Raw genomic sequence first — 18,501 nt, forward strand, 5'->3', positions numbered from 1 at the left:
ATGCAAACATTATGCCTCTCACCAAACACCAGACTCATGGTCCGGGTCAGGCCACGAGCCACACTTTTGCATGTGGTCCGAGTGTATACCTTGGCTTCAGATTTTTGACAAACACTTGACCAATACTGGTAACTCCGTCAGCATCTTTATGCAATGAAATGCTTGTATTTTAGAGGATGTGGTGAGGAAAGAGGATGCCCATGGATACAGGGTTCAAAGAACCAATGGAATCAGAAGCTCACACCTGAAAGATGGCCTTTGGAGGGGATCAACTGATCCTTTGCTGTTCAAAGTGCAGCCCAAGCACAAAAGCATTGGCATAAGCTGGGAGGTGGTTAGAAATGCAGAATCTCAGTCCCCAGCCCAGTCTTGTTGAATCAGAATCTACATTTTAACAAGATCCCCAGGTGATTTGTTTGCACATCAAAATTTGAGAAACACTAGTCTGGTCCAACTTCTTAATTTCTCAGACCACTAAAGCCCTGAGAGAAGCAGCAACTTGCCCAAGGCCTCGCTGAGGATCAGTAGTGGGACCAGAACAAAATGCCAGGATCTCTGAGGGTGAGACTTTTGCCCCTACTCCATGAAGCTTCTCAGAAGTTATGGTTGGAGCTGGGTGTTGGAAGTGGCATCCGAGAATTTCTGGCTTTGCCCTTAGTCTTATGCCATCCTGGGCACTGTCCCTTGCAACCTCAAACTGGCAATATTGCTGGCCCTGGGGTGCCCAGATTGACCAGTCTGAATGCCAGTTTCAGGACAGCCCCATAGGCCTCTGAAAGTAGCTGACGGAAGTTCCATTCAAGGTGAAAGCAGAGGCAACCTCTAGTCTCTTCGTTTCTTTCCTGTGTCTGAAAGGCCCCAGGGGGTGGCAACTGATGTCTTTGTAAATTACTCCAAAGAGCAATTCTCTCATTTTCTAAAAGCTGGAAGCAAGACCTTTCCCTAATAATTATGTGAACAAACAAGCGAAAATGACAGAGGCATAAACAGACGTCAGATGCTTTCTGCCTTCTCAGGGATCACAAAGGAAAGCTCTCTCTAGACTAGAGTGAGTTTAGGTGGGGGTCCCATGTTTCATACATGAATCAGTGGGGTGTGGGTGAATGCAGACTGTCATTGTTCTTGCGCCCCTCTTGGACACCCTCTACTTTACTTTACCTCGCCCCAAAGATTAGCCTACTAGAATGTGACACACATCCTGTTTCCAGATACAAGAAACGCCTGGGAACATAATGACTTTCTGTAACTGTCAAAGCCTCACATAAACTGCCCCACCTCCCACACAGATTTCTGTGTTGGCTTTTCTGGGCCAATGGATTGTCACATTATTTCATGCACACAATTTGTAAGTTCCTTGTTTCCTGCTTTGGTTGTACTCTTTTGTTTCTGATAACTATTGCCACATAACAAATTACCCCCAAAACTTAGTGGCTTAACACAAGAAGAGTTTTATTATCTCTCTTGATTTCGTGGTTCCTTGGGTCTGCAGGTGAGTATTTCTGTTGCACATCAACCCTGCTGAGACAGTAGTCATCTGACATCTTGACTGGTGAGAACCTCCAAGATGGGTCATTCATATGCCTTGGCAAGGATGGATGGAGAGCTCGGATGTTGGTAGAGCTGGCCATCTTTCCCCTCTCTCTCCCTATTTGGTCTCTGCACATTCCCTTGCTGGCAAGGGAGACTTTTTACATGGAAGCTCAGGGCTCCCTCAACCACAAAAGTCAATGTTATCATGACTTTTTAAGGCTTAGGTCTTGAACTGGCATAGCCTTCCTTCTACCATATTCTGTTGGTTAAAGCGAATCATAGGGAAAATGCAGACTGTCAACCACAGGATTCTCACAAACCCCTCTAGGGGCTCCCTTTTTTGTGAATGACTGTCTATTACCTTCCTCAAAACCACAAGTTTTTAACCTGGAAGTGTATAGTTGGATTTCAAGATTCCATCAATAACCAGAAATGGCATTTTTACACAGATTATGAGTTTTGATGCATATGTATTTTTTAAGATGTTTGCTTTTCTGGGGATAGAACCCAAGCTTTCACAGATTCTCAGAGGGATTCACGACTCAAAGAAGGTTGCATCACAGGAAATATATACCCTGGACACCTTTCCAGGAGTGAGTCACACCTGATTCTACATATCATCTGCTCAGTATTTATGTGTTGATGTGGGCCTTTGGAGGATACACTGTATGTGTTCATAGTGTATCTCATGAACTAATTTTGAAATTTGCTAAGCAAGAGCCATATCTCTTATTTATCTCCAGACTCCCTAGTTTTTAACACAGTCTTTTAAAAGAATAGATGCTCCATAAGGGATGTAGGCTGATTTCCTATGAAGGATTTATGGGATCTTGATTTAAGAAAGAACATACACATAAAATACTAACCACCACTTGGATATTACTTCTCTGTGCTCTTACTTTCTTTCTTTCTTTTTCTTTTAATTCTATTCATTTTTGAGAGACAGAGAGAGATAGCACAAGCAGGGGAGGGTCAGAGAGAGAGGGAGACACAGAATCCGAAGCAGGTTCCACACTCTAGGCTGTCAGCATAGAGCCCAATATGGGGCTTGAATTCACAAACCACGAGACCATGACCTGAGCTAAAGTCTGACGCTCAACCAACTGAGCCACCCAGGCACTCCATCTGTGCTCTGATTTTCTTAGCAGTCAAATGAGTGAGAAGATCTAGAATGGTGTTTCCGTGCTGACTGAGCACCAGAATTACCCAAGTAACTTCTCAAAATTACACACCTCCACCTCCCATCTCAGAGATATGGAGTGTGATTCCACAGCTGATATTTCTAAAAGTCTCTAGAGATGATTCTGATGATCACCCAGGTTTGGAAGCCCTGAACTAGATAACTTATAAGATTCCCTCCATTCTACTGTCCCAATGGTTAGAATTTTTGGTGTAGTGAATAGTGACTAGCTCTCCAAAACCAAGCTCATTTTTCCTTCTTTCTGGACACACAGCTAGATTTTATTTCTGAGCCTCCCAGCCATATTTCCCTTAGGTGTGGCCACATGACTGATTAGTGGCCAGGGAAATTTGGCCTAGCCCACACAGTCCTCTGCCTACCCTTCACTCTCTCTTTCCCCAGTTGTCAGTGCCAGGTCAGTTCTGGAAGCCATGTGTTCAAGATGGTAGAGGCCCTGTCTTCATGGGTCCCTGATTGACTTCTAGAGTAGAGTTCCTCTGCAACCAATTGAGACTTGAAGCGAATAAAAAAAAATCTTGATAATATCAAAGTTTCCCATCACTGATGTTTCTGAGTCCTTCTGTAGAGAAGAATTTAAAAATAGAAAGGTATAGTGGCACCTGGGTGGCTCAGTTGGTTAAGTGTCCGACTTTGGCTCAGGTCATGATTTCACTTAGAGTGCACTGCCTGCTTGGGATTCTCTCTTTCCCTCTCTCTCTCTTTCTCTCCCACCCTCATTTGCTCACACATTCTCTCTCTCTCTCTCTCTCTCTCAAAATAACTAATGAACTTTAAAAATACCTTTAAAAATAAATAAAAATAAAATAAAGCAGAAAGTAGTATAATGGGGAACTGTGTCACCTTTGCTAGATAGAGCCTGTGTGTTCGCTGGGTTAGGTATGCTACCAGCACATCTGCCACTTCATGTTTTCCCACAAGACTTTGGTTCACCTATTGTTTAACTTCTGCAGAGCTCTATGATTATCTGCATATGTGTCTATTTCTCCCACTACCTTACTAGATTGTAAATTCCTTTCCCCAGTTTTATTGAGATATCATTGTCATATAATATTGTATAATTTTTTTAAAACAAAATTTAAAAAGGGCTCACCTGAGTGGCTCAGTCAATTGAGCGGCCAACTCTTGACTTCAGCTCAGGTCGTGATCTCACAGTCATGAGACGGAGCCCCGTGTCAGGCTCCATGCTGAGCATGGAGTCTGCTTGCGATCCTCTCTCTCTCTCCCCTTCTGGCCCTCTCCCCTGCTTATGCTCTCTCTCTCTCTCTTTAAAAAAATTTTAAACAAATTGTATAAGTTTAGAGTTCACAACACAATTATTTAATGATATATGTATATGTGGTGAAATGATCACCATAAGTTTAGTTACCATCCACTACTTCACAGGTTTTTTTCCTTGTGATAAAAACTGTCAAGATCCACTCTCTCAACAACTTTTAATTAACAACACAGTATTGTTAAATATAGTCATCATGCTTTACATTATATATCACATTTATCTCTATATCACACATATGCTATATATACACATAGTATGGAATATATATATCGTGTGTGAGATATACATATATATGTGTATGTATATATGGGTGTGTGTATATATATATATTTGCCACATTTTCTTAATCCATTCATTCATTGATGGACACTTAAGCTATTTCATGCCTTGACTGGCTTTGGAAATAATGCTGTAGTAAACATGGAGGTGCATATCTTTCTGATATTCTGTTTTCATTTCTTCCAGATATATACCCAGAAGTAGAATTGCTGGATGATATGCTAATCTTATTTTTTTTTACCGTATCATGATTTTTAATGTCCAGAGTTTATAATACAAGGGCCACAGCTTTCTCCCGAACTCAAGTTTATAAATTTTCGATTGGCTTGTGAGACCAGTAGGGATATTTCTTTTTGTCTAATTTGGTTTCTGGGAAGACTTCATTCAGGTCCTCAATGGTCATCTGATCAAATGGAATTATGTTTTTCATCTTCTCCAGCTCTTTTTCATATTCTTCAATCCTGGCCTTCGAGAGAGACAAAAACTCAGTACAACTTTTCACATCCTCCTTTTCTTCAGCATCACCTGCGCAGTGTATTTATCCTCTGGCACGGGAACCTTCAGGGCATTAAACTTCTTCTCAAAGTCATCTGCCAAGCCAGCTTTTGCCACATTGGCCTTGTAGTAAGCCCAGGCGATAGCAGGTGGATTCTCGGGGAGAGTAGCCAACCTGGAGGTGAGGGTCTCATTCCAGGATTTCAGGGAGTTGGCAATGGCCTTCTGGTTTCAGGGTATGATCTCCACAAAGGCTACCCAGTCAATGGTTTTTAGAGCAAGTTTTCACCCAGCCATCTTGAGATCCTTCACCTTTCCCGGTGGCCCACAGTCCACCGGTAATCTTAATTTTAATTTTGGGGGGAACCTCCACACTGTTTTCTATAATGGCCACACCCATTTCCACTCCCACCAACAGTGGGAAAGGGGGTCCTTTTCTCCACATCTGTCACCAGCATTTACCTCTTGTTTTTTTCTTTATAGCCATTCTAATGAGTACAAGGTCACATCTCATTGTGGTTTTGATTTGCATTTCCCTGATGGTGAGTGATGCTGAGCCCCTTTTCATATACCTATCAGCCAAAATCTTTATTCAGGTTTCTTTGCCCCCTTTTTTTTAAATTTAATTAAATAGTTTATTACCAAGTTGGTTTCCATATAACACCCAGTGCGCTTCCCCACAAGTGCCCCTCTCCATGCCCCGTTTTTAATTGGATTCTTTGTTTGCTTTCTTATGCATGTTGGATATTACCCCCTCATCAGATGTAGGATTTGCAAATATCTTTTCCTGCTTTATAAGTTACCTTTTCATTTTGCTCATCATTTCTTTCTCTGAGCAGAAGCTTTCGAGTTTGATGTATGCCCACTTCTTTATTTTTGCTTTTGTCGCTTTAGGTATCATATCCCAAACATCAATTGCTAAGATGAATGTCACAGAGATTTTTCTAGGAGTTTTTTTTTTCTTAATAGTTTATTGTCAGATTCGTTTCCATGATACACCCATGCTTCTCCCCACAAGTGCTCCCCACCATGACCATCACCCCCTTCCCACCCTCCCCCTCCCCCTTCAGTCCATGGTTCATTTTCAGTATTCAATAGTCTTTCATGATTTGTGTCCCTCACCCTCCCCAGATCTCTTTCCCCCTTCCTCTCCCTGTGGTCCTCTGTTAGGTTTTTCCCGTTAGACCTATGAGTGCAAACATATGGTATCTGTCCTTCTCTGCCTGACTTATTTCACTTAGCATGACACCCTCAAGGTCCATCTACTTTCCTACAAATGGCCATATTTCATTCTTTCTCATTGCCATGTAATACTCCATTGTATAGTTTCAGTTCCTACACTTAAGTCTTTAATCCATTTTGAATTAATTCTTCTGAGGAGCTAAGAGGGGGCTGCAAACTAGTTCTCTAGGTCCTAACCTGGTGTCTATATTTTGAAATCTTTGCCCTCAGGGGATTCCCCTGCCCTGATACCTCTAGCCACTGATTGGTTTTGTGAATTAACCCACATGAACCCTCAGTCAAAACCAAATGCCATTACCCACTAGAAGCTAGATGCTGAAATCCAGTATCTCGCATATCTTCTCAGATCAATTTGATTGGGAATCTGCATCCTCTTGAATTTGACCAAGGGTCACTAATGTTAGCCCTTTGGACATTATAATTTGGAATGCTGGCCTCTCGTTAGGGATCCCAATTTTCCACCATATAATGAGTCTTCTCTCTTGGGGTAGGGTCTTTCTGGTGGGATGTGGTCTAAGTCTGTGGTTCTCAAGCTTTCATATGCATGCGGATTACATGGCAGGTTTTTAAAGAATGTAGGTCCCACCACAAGACTTTCTGATTCAGCAGGTGGGGACTGTAAATTTTCATTTTTCATAAGTTTCTGGGTAGTTCTAATGCTGCTGGTCTGACCTGGGGACCATATTTTGAGAGACTCTGATCTAATCTATGGTCACATAGGATAATAAAGATTTACCTGAGCCTACAGTTTCTATTTATATTCTGTTCAGTGATGTCCAAGATATGGTGGTCATCCATTTCCATTTTGTACTTTTTACACCCAGAAGAGAGTGGGGACATTTCCCCAGCCTGAGCCAAACACATAAACACCCTTACGTATGCCTGTCCCTCCTGAATGAAGGAGAGACTGCTGGCAGTCAGATGGCACAATATCCTCCACTTTTCATTACTATTAGGAACTCAGGAGGGAAGAGTCAAGAAGGAGGGTCAATAAAGGAAAAGTCAATAGAATGGACCTTCTGGAATGTGTGAATGGGCGTTAAGTGCTACCCGCTCTGACAGGAAATGGTTGGCTGCATCAGAATTTGAAAATTATGCTCATATCAGATTATATGGATCTTAGTAATAATTTGGCAGAATACATCAAGAGCTAATTTTCTTCAATATTTAATTAAAAGATACTTATTTGCCTGGACACTATTTTATTACCAATTTTACAGAAGAGGTGGGTCTTCTTTTATTTCTTTTTTTAAAAGTTTATTTATTTTTGAGAGAGAGAGCATGAGCAGGGGAGGAACAGAGAGAGAAGGAGAGACAGAACCCCAAGCAAGCTCTGCACCACCAGAACAGAACCCATGAGGGGCTCAAACCCACAATCCATGAGATCATGACCTGAGCCAAGACCAAGAGTCAGACACTTAATCAACTGAGCCACCCAGGAGCCCCATCTCTTATTTCTTAATAAGCACACAACGCTCTCATCATCCCCCCAGAACTAGGACTTGCACAATCCTTATCTTTGAATTCAAAACAATTTACGAAGAATTTTGTTTGAAGATCATGCACTGACAAATTCTTCATGAATGAAAATGCGGACGTGAAATGGGCCCAGTGACGTGGCATTATGGAGTTTTTCTTCTCTAGCCCTAAAGTCCTCTTGGAGTGCACAGAGCATACTTTGGGGGCAATTTTTGTTCCTTGCCCCTTTAAGGACTCAGACTGTCATGACATTTTTGAAAGTATCTATCATTTGCCTTGGGAAAGGTTAATGTATTCCTTCCAAATATAAGCTCCTGTTTATGCAAACCCTTGTCTCTTCCATTAGCCGGCCAGACAGAGCTCTAGTCCAAGCTTATATTTGAAAGCTGAGGGTTTCAGGTAGATATTAAAGGATTTCTGGGGCAGAACACACTCTTGCTAATGAATAGGGAGGGGTTTTATGTAGTCAAAAGCATCTGGAAGTGAGCTGGTCTTCATCAAATAGAACATTTACATTTTTATTAAATAGTCCCGTGTGGTAGGGGAACAGCAATTCTGCCCGGTAGTGATGCCAGCAGAGACTCTTCTCCCTTTTACGAAGGTCATCTGAGATGGGGGGGACACTGCCCAACGTGCAGGATCACTCGTTAACAGAGCCGGCAGCCAGCTCAGGGGGATTTGTGGGTCTTCACCCTACAGGTCCAGCAATAGAAGAAGGAGGGGTAAGGGAGGCTAACACACACACATTTTCCAGAGGAGGAAACTGAAGCATGGCGGAAAAGAGATGGTTTCGAAGTACCAATGACGATTTAAGAAAGGGCCAGTTTCCACAATTTCCATCCGCTCTCTATGACAATAAGAATTTGAGAACATAGAATGTGTTCATTTTAAAGGCGTGTAGTGAAATCTGCTCACTTGACAAAGTGGGAGATTATGGGTTTTGGAAATTAACTTATGGTACTCCAGATAAAAGCTAGTTAGAAGTAGAGGGTGAACAAGACCTGGCCACCCTGACTCCTAATCCAGTGCTTTGTCCAAAACTTCCTTTCTCTCGGACTGAAAAATCACCATGTGAAAGATCATTCCCAGTCATGCGAAGGAAGATGTTGTAATTAAACAAACACTTTTATGGTTTGACAATGTAGTTCTGGTAAGCTTTTGCTACAAATATTTATCCTAATGCTCATTAATTCATCATCGAAGTTTTACCCTTGGAATCTTAAAGCCTTCCGTTCTGTGTGTCAAACCTCTGGGAAAGCTAACCCCTTATCTTATCACCTCTTCCCTTACACCTTTGTTAATCATCAGTTTAAGAACATGGCCCTGAAGAAACCAAACTGGGACCATGGACAGGGCCCAATGAGAGCCAAAGAAAAAGATCAGTTGGGTCAAAACAGACACTCCCCCACCCTGCCAAGGTCCGAAAGGATGGAATCAAGCCCAGGAACTTCATAGATTGTGAAAAACCCTGAACAGCACTTACTGTAGATATCTCTCTGCTCCCATATATTTTTACCTATCCTAGTGTGTAAACTGGTTAATGTTCAGAGAGATCTAAGGTAAACATTTGATGCTCTTGATACTGAAGGTCAATATGAGGTGTGTGAGAAAGAGGAAGGACCTTGATTGGGGAGGTGGACAGGGTGTTTACATGCTGAGAGTTTATATCTATTTTGTCCTATTTTACTACCAAGTAACTAAATCATCTTTTCCCCAGCTAGATGCCTCTCTGAATCCAGTTACAAAAGAATTCCATCAAGTCATGAATCAGAGCATCACCCCAACTGTCCATGACCTGGATTTGCTCAACTCATGAGTGCTCACATATTTCTGTGGGGTGGCTCAGGGTTTTAGGGACACCTGCCCCTTTCTAATTAATCCCCATCCACTCTGAGCATAAAGATGATGGAGTCAGAGACACTGGCAAGGAATGATATAAGCTAGGAAGATAGAGCTGGAGTCAAGTTCAGAATCTTCCACTTAGGAGCTGGATGATCTCACTCATGGACTTCCTTCAGATAATACTTAACAACACTCTATCAGAGTCCTAGCTCTCAGATGTTGGCCCCAAGCTACAAATCTCTGCTTCCTATTGTGTAAAATGAGAATCATTTGTCATTTGACCTCTACTTTGCCATACTGCCTAGGAATGAAATGAAGTAACATGTGAGGTCTTGATCTCTAGTCGGCATACAAGTGACAGCTAATAGTTTGGTTGTGCACATTTTTGCATCCTTAAAAGAGGGGAGAGGTGGACAGGGAAGGATGATAATATAAGAGGGGATACTGTGGAATCTTCATCAAATTCTCTCCTATCCTCAGGTTGAAACATTTAATGTTTAGTAAATCATTGAATAATTCTTTCTAGACCATTCAGACTATTTTCTGTCCCAGTTTTCCACATGTGATTAACCAAGCTGAAAGTCCAAGTTGAAGATTTCAATGGAATTCAACTCGCTGCCAGATCCCTTGGGTGCTTAACAACTTTGTTTCCCAAAGTGGGAACCCAGCCCCCTCGCTTCCCATCATCTGCCTCTCTGGTTCTTACTTTAAGGAATGAAACTCCGTGGGGAAAACACCGGTGATTCTGGTCCATACACATGCATCGGATTGCTTCTCACTTGGATCACTTTCTCGGCACCCAGTTTATTTCCGGAAGCACATCAACTCCCGGATGTACAAGGTTCCGGGACAGAGCATTCTCTCTTCTCGCCCACCAAGGAGATTAAGCCCCACAAGTTAAGGCAGCCACAGAACAGCAAACATTGGAGCACACACTTCCTCTCGCCTGTCTATGTTCTTGCCAGCCAGAGACGGATTTCTGTGATGAAGTAAGACCACGCTCCTTCCCCTCCCCTCCCTGATTTCTGGCCTAAGAAGAATCTGTAACATTTCCTCCTCTACTGGTACGTGTTTGCCACTAATTAAGGCATTTTTTATTGATGGTGTTATGGGCTAGCCTGGGCATCTGGATCCCGTCCACTGCTCTTTCAGCATCGGCATTGGGGAGAGTGGGGGGTGGGCAGAGTTTATCACTAACCTTCATCTGTGGCACTTTTTATCTCAGAAAGAAGGTCAGAGAAAGAGGGAGGATTAAATAGCACTAAGGGGGCAGTGGAAACACTCCTTCTGGTATTTTTAACAAGGAGTCAGTGAATACTAAGTGTTTACAACAGATCTAACTTCATGTAGATCCTAAGGGTGACATGCAAGCAACACGGGGCATGGAGAGTGGCAAAGAGAGAAAGAAAATCAACAAGCACGAAGCCTCAGAGAACAGGAGGGTCTATGTGGGTTCACGTCTATGCCCCTTATTGGGCACCTTGTAGGAGATCTGGTGACAAGAGTGACCAGTTGCTATGATGGCTCCCCCAAGACCTGTGGAGCCCAAATGTCAACCTCTGGCTGCCCCTAAGTGCTCCAGCTCACTGAAGTCTTGTCTTGGAACACTGTAGTAAAACTTAGCTTGAATGTCCATCTTAAGTGTATCAGGAACCTCAGAGTCCTTCTCAGCATCTCTAAGGATTCTCGAGGCGCTCAGATTTTCTCCAAGCCTTCCCGGTTCTCAGTTCCTTCTTCTAAATGATGCATGTGAAACTGTCTTGCATTTTATTAGGAAAACCAGCAAAACATGTGCAAAAGAAAAGAGTGTAGCAAACCTTTACATTTAAATTACCCAGCTTCAATAATTGGTGGTTGAATTTGATCAATTCCCCCCGCCTTCCTACTGGATCATTTTAGAGCACATTCCAAACATAATATTATTACTAGAAGTAATACTGTTTTCATATATATATATTATATCTTGTTCAGTATGTGTGGCAAACAGACTCTAAGGTGGTCCCCCTGATTCTCATTTTTTGATGCTCACACTCTTGTGTACCCCCCTTCCCCTGAGTGTGGGCAAGACTTGGGACTTACTTCTAACCAATATAACATGGCAGAATGCACAAGACTAAGTAACATAAAACTGTAATCTCCATCTTTCTAGAAGACTCTCTCCTTTGTTGGCTTTGCAGAAGCAAGTTGTCATGCCATGAACTTTCTAACAGAAAGGTCCATATAGGGGTGCCTGGGTGGCTCAGTGAGTTAAGCTTCTGATTTCAGCTCAGGTGATGATCAAACAGCTTGTGAGTTCAAGCCCCACATCGGGTTCCATGCTGACAGCTTGGAGCCTGGAACCTGCTTCAGATTCTGGGTCTCCGCCTCTCTGCTCCTCCTTGGCTTGTGCTCTGTCTCTCTTTCAAAAATAAATAATGATAGAAAGAAAGAAAGAAAGAAAGAAAGAAAGAAAGAAAGAAAGATCCATATGGCAAAGAACTGAAGGTGGCTTCTATGTTCCCAAAAGAGCCTCAGCGTCTCCTTTCAAGTCCCTCCAGCTCCCTGTGAAAGATACACACACACCATGGAGACTGCCAGTGGGCTACAGTCTGTCTTGCAAAGATTCTTAGAGTAAAAGCCTCCTGATTAGAGAAACCAATTCACACACAGAACACAAATTACAGGGCTCTTTGTCTTCTTCAGAAGATTTCTTAATCTATTTAAAAAAAAAGTTCTCTACTTCCAAGGTACCACTACACTCTGTCACAAAGCAAGAGGAAGCCAGAAGCTGAACTGAAGACCAGGCACCAGGCTTCTCCCTTCCCCAGAGCCAGGCTAGTGGCAAGTGGTTAGGCTCATGGGCTCTGGTCAGTAGAAACAAAATGCCCGGTTTCAAATCCCAGCACCACCAGTTACTAAATGTGACCTTGCCACATAACTTAAAATCTCTATACTTCAGTTTCTTTGAAACATGAAAATAAGTTTTTTAAACAATTACTCACTTTCTAGGGCTGTTGTCAGGATTAGAAAACATAATCTAGGCAAGGCACTATGTACAGATTGGGCCCTACGGTAATCACTCTATTAAATAGAGTTTCTTTTTCTTAAGATGAAAAAAAATGTGCATGGACAGCTTCTCTCCAATAAGGGCAAGAATCAAAACTAAATGTCTATAAAATACTCTCTACTGCTTAGAGAAAGATGTCACGGCAAGAGATTTAATATATTTTATTCTATGGGAGGAAGTTATAGAGGAAAAGCAGATTTATCTTCCAGAGCTTAGTCCCAAAGGCCACATCTTCTTTGAGTAACCTCCAAAACATACTTATTCTACGGGGGAATTGCCTGCTTCTGAATTCAGTGAGGTCAACCACCATTACCATGGTAACACCAAGGCCAATAACTTGAACTTAGTTCATAGCAGCTAAAAGGAAGAGTAATCAATTTGGGAATAATTAAACTGAAATCCATAACTACTTAAGACTCAACCAAGATTACCGGGGATAGTTTGTAAGTCAGCTTAAATCAAAATATACCTTTTAAATGAATAGAGAATGAAAAAACCAAAAACAAAAAATTAAATCATCCTATCTTTATGGTGCATTTACTATTCTGGTGAGTCATAGAAGAATAATACCCCAGAGTTTAGAAACAGATACATAGGCAAGATTACTTTCTTTCAATGGATGAAATTAACTGGTAATGATTTGCAAACCTCTTTTTTCATTAAAACAAGGCAAATGTTGAAAACATTGGCTCATTGTATTTTCCCTTCTATAATGTTATAGATTTCAGAATTATAGCATTTTGAAATGAGAAGAGATCTTCCCACATGGTTTTATAGATTTTTTAAAAGCCAATATTCCAGAGGGCTGATGTGATGTGACAGAGTCCCAGTACCCCTGAGGGGTCCAGGAGAGATTAGAAATCCAGGGTGCCAAACCACATTTTTCTGGTTTTTCTATTACACTGGCCTACCTTTGCTGAGAAGCTGACATTTCATCATGCTCTGCTTCACCAGAACTTTTCTATCTAGTGTGGGGGTGGATGATATTGAATCTCTTCCCAGCTGCCTCACATCCCGGGAAAAACAAATAGTGATCTGTGGGGGTTGACAGCATCTCCGAAGTTTCCAAAAATGCCTCTCATCTGAGGGAGGCTACAATCCTTATTTCCATTTTGCAATGATTCTCCTCTATCATCTAACTTCTGCTGGAAAAGAGCCCTTTGGATATCCCATTTCCCTTCCAAACTTTCTCTTCTCTCCCAAGCATCGTTGCCAGCTCTGTGTGTTCAAGAGGTTGAGGGTCTCGTGCTCTACTCACTGCTCCTGGGCCACTGTAATGAGTGCCTCCCTGGAAACAAGAAGGCCTCTGAAGCCTACATTCTTCATATTTCCAAACCAGTTCTGCAACCTGTTTGATTAGCAGATCCAAAGGAGAACTTTTTGGTTGCCTCTGTTCTGCCCAAGAGGCAACCATTTACTAAATGGAATAAGCATGGGTAGGCAAAGAAGAGATCCAAATCTAACTTCCAGAGGTCTTTCCTGCCCCAACTCTTGCCTGGGTTCTGAATGCTTTATTTGTCATATTTGTATCTATAGTTGATGGCAGTATCTTCCCGGAAGTCTCTACTTGCTGTCCCTCATCTGTTCATCATCTCTATATCCCTAATCAATCGATCTCACAGTCACTGAAATAGTCTTCTTCAAGATTGGTTTTTCATGGTCTCTCTCTTGCTTTGCTCCATAGCTACAATGTTCCACTACTCAGTGGGATAAAATCCAAACTCCTCCACCTCAGGATATACCACTCTACTCTACCCAAGCCTATGGGTTTGAGTTTCCTCTTGCATGGCTCACTGCCAGACACTCCTTTGCTCTTGTCATTCCACAGCTACAATGTCTTCCTATCACACCACTTCCTGGCCCCAGCCTCTCCCTTCAGTTGGGCTCCCTTTGCTCCTCACCAGAAAGGAGGTGCCGTGATTCTCAGAGTGAGGCAGGCAGGGGTACCCCACCCTTCCATCCTCCACTAAATCCTAGCTGCCCATAGCTCATGCCTTCCCACCTGCCACACTAGCCCTGTTCCTAAAAGTGGTCTTTCATCTTGGTCCTTTCTGTTAGGTCCTGGCTGAGTTATCGAGCTCACAAATTAAGTCTGCCTTCATTTTTTCCTGTTCATCAACTTCAGCCGACAGCTGGGGCTCCATTCTTTACAAACTGATCACCAAGGCACCAAGTCCCTGCTCAGCCTGCAGACTGTCACCCTCACAGTGCACTTCACTCAAGTGGTTCGATGCCAGTAATAACAGCTTCCATCAGTTGTGTTTATTTACTAATTTCATATATATTTTAAATCTTATTTATATTATCTATTTAACTTGTAGATGTTGTTTATGTTTTATTACATGCTCTTTATCAAGTATTTTATTAACACTAAACCTCATGATAGCCCTGATCAGAATGTATTAATGTTTGGATTTTTCATATGAAGAAATCAGTGCTTGGAAACGTTGAGTAACCTGCCCAAGGTCACATAGCTTATGAGTCATAATGATGTCTTTTCAAACTTGACCTAAAATCCTCCTCTTTCATGAAGGCTTTCCCATTAATGCTTGCTCCTTGGCTCATGCTCTGTGCTGCAGCTTTGTGGCCTCGTTTCATGGGCTGCAACTGTGTCTCACCTCCTTACTGATCCTCAAGGACAAGGATCTCTTCACAAACAAAATAATGTTGATTCCTCCAAAGACAGAGAACTTCGTAGGAAATAGCATTGATTGACTCATTCTACCTTCCAGCACCCAGGAGTGAATTGGGAGGCAGAATGATTGGGGTTTAGAAATGTAGATTAACCTCCCATGAATGGCCTCTCTGTTCAGTGACTCAAGCTTCTTTATTCAATGGGCACAGTAAAACCCGAGCCTGTGCCACCTCCTACCGACAGGGGTACCGCTCCAGGAAAGGACCCCTGCTTCTTACTCACCACCCATTCTGAGAACAGCAGAGCACAGCCCACAACAGGGACGACAAAGTTTTGCAGTGAGCAAGCACAGCTGTGAACACTTACAGAAGAGGAGATGGAAGGTCTAAACATTTAAGTAATTTGTTCATCATTCAGTAAGAAAGAGGCCAGGGGCACCTGGGTAGCTCAGTCAGTGAAGCCACTGACTTGATTTCGGCTCAGGTCATGATCTCACAGTTCATGACCTTGAGCCCTACGTTGGGCTCTGCGCTAACAGCATAGAGCCTGCTTAGCATTCTCTCTCCCCTTTTCTCTGCCCCTCCACCACGTGTGCATGCTCTCTCTCCATATCTATCTCTCTCTCTCAAAATAAATAAACTTGAAAGAAAGAAAGAGAGAGAGAAAGAGAGAAAGAGAGAAGGAACAAAAGAACAAAAGAAAGAAAGGGGCAAAATTAGTTCTCAAACCCCAACCCCTTGCCTCACAGCCAGTGCTCTCTGTTACAATAAACATTTGCCTGTCCTTGCATGAGAGAATTCAATGATGCAGACTCCAGATAGAAGAAAGAATGCCAAATAAGAAATTTCCATTTCTAAAGGTAAACAGATGCTAACAACTTCCAAATTCCCTAGCTAAAAATATTCTGAAACAACAGTGACTGGACCACAGCCTAAAGCAACCTTGATGGAAAGATCACATTCTTCTTCAGCCTCCTAAACTCTTTTGTTGTGTCTGATGCACCTCTCTCTTTGCCATATTTCCCCTGGGTCACAGGAATTACATAGCCGATGGCTGAATGACTGAGGGCACCAGGGATCTATAATAATTCCAACATATGAACGTAAGGCCTAATTTTAGACTTTCCGAGGATAGTGGACATTCTGGGGATCTGAAGTGCTTCCGTTTTGGTTGCTTGGTCTATGGCTTCTTGATAATTAGCAGGGTTGGCTTAAAGGTCACTCACTGCCATCGGCCCCATCATCTGAAATGGAAGAAGGGCTAAGAAGTGAAAAATCACTGAAGCTCTGAATTGCATTTGGAAATTGCATCTTTGCTAACAGGCAGAGGCTCTGTGTGTCCTCTCTGAGCTCTGAAGCTCATTTGCAGGCTGTATCAAAGATAAAGAAAATCTGTTCCTTAATTGCAGGAAGGGTGAGTCTCTGCTCACCTGCGGAGGGGCGGGCAGGATACTCCAACAAAAAATACCATTCTTGCCTTTACATTAGTCACTGGCATTTTACCTCTGGTCTTTATGACCTTTGATAAAGGTCTCTCTGTGGACCCAAGGATGGCAGTGACCTTCATGTGTTTTCACAGTGCTGCTGCAACATAAAAATCCAGAGTGGTAGTGGGGGGTGGGGGGATGTCTCTATTAGCAGAGAAGGATCCCATCCACACCGATCCTTCCAAGGAAGGAGCACACAGTGAGCGGAAACGATGTCTCCACAACAGCCACCAGCCCAGTGACATAGGCACACTGTGTAGTGTCAAGGCCGGGTATGAGAGGCATCCATGTGACACATTTTGTTAAATCCCTGGTGTGTGCCAGAAAGCATATGGGCTGGTATGAAAGCAAAAAAGCATCCGTTGTGGTCTCCATCTTCATTGATGACATCTCTAAGGGAAAACCAGATAAATGCTCGAGAAACATATATTTGAAATGTAATTTGTAAAATCTTTTGGGGGTCCAGGGGTGTCTGGGTGGCTCAGTCGCTTAAGCAGCCGACTTTGGCTCAGGTCATGATCTCACAGTTCATGAGTTCGAGCCCCACGTAGAGTTCTGCTGTGCTGACAGCTCAGAGCCTGGATCCGGCTTTGGATTCTGTGTCTCCCTCTATCTCTGCTATTCCCCCACTTGTGCTCTGTCTCTCTCTTACTGTCTCTCTCTCTCTGTCTCAAAATTAAAGTAAACATTAAAAATTTTTTTTAATCTTTTGGAGGTCCAGAGGCAAGAGCAATCAATTCTTCCTGGGATTAGAGAGGAGTCTTCACCGGTAAGGGGGTCACTTGAATTCGGCATTGAAAGATGAAGATGAACTCATTCCAGGCATGGAGAAATAAGGGAAAGGCAGTCCAGAGTAAAACTATGAACAAAGACACAGAGATGCAAAGTTCTGTATTTGGAGGATGATGGGTACTTTGGCAACAAAGGGGTTTAAGCAGAAGGCGTGGGTCAGCTTTGCCTCTGGGAATGGGGGTTCTGAGGGGAGCACAGGAGTGGGGTAGAAGGAGGCCTCTGAGCCAGGGGCAGCCATTTAGAGCCTCCCTGCAGTGACAAGAGCAGAGGAAGGCCTGACAGAGCACAGAGGCCATGGGCATGAGAGGACAGAACTCCTGTCTGGTGTGCACACTGGATGCTTTGGATGGATTTTTAAAAATCATATTTAAAAAGTGAACTAAATGGGTGTGTGGTTTCAGAGTGTGCAAAAAAACACTGTCACTTTTGTGATTTGATGCCAGTCATTCCCTAAACGCTTTGAGGTAGGTGGAGAGATCATCCAATGATGCTATTTCATCTTATTCTATTCTTCATTTAATCGACGTATTTTCATAAACTTGAACAAAATAGTTTCTGATGGTTTTGTTTTGTGTTCCTCAATAACCTTTGTTCTTGTGATTTCTTTTTTATCCTATTTTTCATTTTTAACTTCAGTATAGTTGACATATAATGTCGTATTAGTTTAAGGCACACCACAGAGTAACTCGATAGTTCTGTGCCTTATGCTGTGCTCACCACAAGCGTAGCCACCCTCCATCACCATACAGTGCCAGTGACTATATTCCCTATGCTGTACCTCTCACCCCCATGCCTTAATTTATTTTATAACTAGAAGTTTGTACTTCCTCATTTCCTTCACGTACTTCTCGTACCCCCTACCTCCCCCCCTCCAGCAACTGCCTGTTTCTTCTCTGTATTTATGAGTCTGTTTCTCTTTTTGTTGTTCTTTGTTCATTTGGTTTTTAGATCCCACATCTAAGTAAAACCATGTTTGTTCTTCTCTGCCTGACTTATTTCACTTAGCAGAATGCCCCCTAGGACACATCTATGCTGTCACAAATGGCCAGAATTCATTCTTTTTATGGCTGAATAGTATACTATTGTATATCTATACCACATCTTCCTTATCCATCAATCCACCAATGGACACTTAGGTTGCTCCCATCTAATGATGCTATTTTAGAGAGAGGTGCTCAGAAGAAACTGACACCGGGGT

At 42.6% G+C, this 18,501-nt stretch overlaps 1 pseudogene; it reads right to left on the reverse strand.

Annotated features, from left to right (window-relative positions):
* Nucleotides 1-4,522: 4,522 nt before the first annotated feature.
* On the reverse strand, nt 4,523-5,078 carry LOC115286849 (annotated as a pseudogene).
* Between the last annotated feature and the right edge of the window lie 13,423 nt (nt 5,079-18,501).

This window comes from Suricata suricatta, chromosome 3, assembly GCF_006229205.1.
Source record: "Suricata suricatta isolate VVHF042 chromosome 3, meerkat_22Aug2017_6uvM2_HiC, whole genome shotgun sequence".
Taxonomy (NCBI): domain Eukaryota; kingdom Metazoa; phylum Chordata; class Mammalia; order Carnivora; family Herpestidae; genus Suricata; species Suricata suricatta.